Source organism: Quercus suber, unplaced genomic scaffold (genome assembly GCF_002906115.3).
Source record: "Quercus suber isolate HL8 unplaced genomic scaffold, Cork oak 2.0 scaffold_85, whole genome shotgun sequence".
NCBI lineage: Eukaryota > Viridiplantae > Streptophyta > Magnoliopsida > Fagales > Fagaceae > Quercus > Quercus suber.
Genome location: NW_027069550.1, coordinates 1,292,038 through 1,294,537, shown reverse-complemented (window position 1 = coordinate 1,294,537; position 2,500 = coordinate 1,292,038).

Below are 2,500 nucleotides of genomic sequence, written 5' to 3'. Positions count from 1 at the left end.
ATTAAACTTATCAACTTAGCAAGTTGTGAAACTGAATAGAAATTTACTATATAAATACTCTAACCCTCCCTCTGGACTTGAATGAGGCCCCATATGTTCTTCCATGTCCGTAAAGCAGGGAGGGGTACCATTGGTCTGAACTAATCCAGTGGTGGGATAGCATTGCTTACTCAACCTTATGTGGCATGGCTCAATTAATGAGCTGAAAAGATAGGAATCATAATCTGATAGCCATCTTTATTGTATCATTGAGAGTTGCTAAACAGCAGAAAGTGTGGTCAGACAGTGGAAAAATAGGGGTCCTACTAGGATATTTCTTCTCCAGTGGGGAAGAATAATTACTGTACACATGCAATTCAATCTAATTCGAATGTCATTGGACTGAGTTGTTGGATTTTCCAAAAAGCGAAATATGCACAAAATCAACAAAATGTTGGTTTGATTGTTTATTTGTTCACACAAAATAGGACAATTGGGCATTGATAATGCTGGCCTGGCCAGCAATTATTGGCTTCTTCCTTGTATGAGTCGTGCACGTCAGAAATGGTATCACATGCATATATTATTGTAGAAATAATTAATAATAATAGTAATCATTAATCCTTTCTAGTTCTATATGTCATGTATGTTCTTTTTGTAGTCATGAATTGATGCAGAATAATCAAGTTTGTGTTAATGCAGATCAGCCACGGGTATAGTTGTCATATACTTCAAAGCATAAAATAATTGTGAAGATGTTTATCACATTTCACTTTCGCATTACATTGGATCACATGCCTAGTACTATTTTATTACAATATTTTATGTAATTTTTATGTTTGGTCACACCTCATAGCACATGGGGATGGAGATACGTACATAAATCCACAACTTGCCTATCTACCAAAGGTCCCTCTCTCACAATAATTTTTCATCAATTCATATCACATGTCCTTTAGGCTTTAGCGGGAACATATTATTTCATCTCAAAGCTTAACGTGACAATTTACATTTTCTTTTAATGTTAGGATTTCAAATTAAATATTATAAATCTAAAGCTCCGTCCAATGTTGAATTATATAAAATTTTAAACAACATGAAAGTACATGTGCGATTAGATACAAGAAATGAAATCTTTTTTTTTTTTTTTTTTTAGTTGTTTTTGTTATTGAATATTGATTGCTTTCACACTAACCCGGTGTGTGTGTTAGCCTTGGAGTGCACTAGATTACTTCCAAATACATTCATGTACCCGCAATGAACACTGCAACCCCACGGAAATTCTTGAACTTGGATTCTCTAAATCTAAAAAGTAGTTCGGATAGTGATTTTTTTTTCCTTTGAGTACACTCATCATGTTTAATTATCTTAGTCTCATCTCCTTATCAAGTAATTATACTCTCAAAAAAAAAAAAAAATGACAAGATTGAAGTATCAAATAGTTGAGCGGATAGTTAGAAGCTTTGTAACTCGTTTGGGTATCTCCTAAAAAAAAGTGTTCAAATCAAGGGGGGCCCAAGGCCTAGGCTACTTAAGCCTTGGCCTAAGGCCTCAATTAATTAAAAAAAAAAAAAAAAAAAAGTTCCCAAATTGTGGATGTATGATAGATTTTTTTTTTAATAAAAATAAAATTAAAAATTAAAAATGAACTAGCTAATAAAATTTAACGCAATCAAAAGCGTAAGTAGTTTAAATAAAAAACTCCTAACAGTTTGACGCTTCAATTTGTGGTATTATTTACTCAATCACTCACACAGCCGAATGCTCTCTCTCTCTCTCTCTCTCTCTCTCTCCACCAACATTAAAAATGAAAACTATATTCCATTTTTCATTCACCATGGAGCACCTTGTCCAAAGTAAAGTTGAACACTTTTTAACAAAAATAATAGATTTCATCTTATTTTATTAAATTATATGTCAAAAACATGATATTTAATTCTAGTGTTGGTTTTAGTTAGTATTAATTTATCAAGTTATGCATTAAATTCGTCTTTGTTTGGATATGCTGAGAATAATGAGTGATTTTATTGTTAAGTAAGTCGTAATGGTACATTTGATAAATTAGATTTTATTGTTCTACGCTTTAAAATTTTATCTTATTCTTGTCATAATATAATTTTATATTGTAAATAGTGTTTATTTTATATGTAAATATTTTTTTGACTTTGGATGTCTACTAGAAAATATTAATTTTAATATGAAAACTTAATAAAGAATAATATAAAATCAATTGAGTCTCAATAGTATCTCTTGATAAATTTACTAGCAATATAAAATATCTATAGAATAGAAAATTTAGAATAAAATCGCATAAATGAAATAATGATTCATCGAAAAAGAGTTAAAAGATAAATGAAAGAATATAGCAGATTTTAAAAATGAAAATAATTGTAATAATATTCAAATATATAATATAATAATTCTTGATGGTATAAAAAAGATGAGGTTCTTTTCAAAATAATACATATATTGCTCATAGAGCTTTATTGGCCTTACTTGTTAAATTGTTTTTGCATAAAGA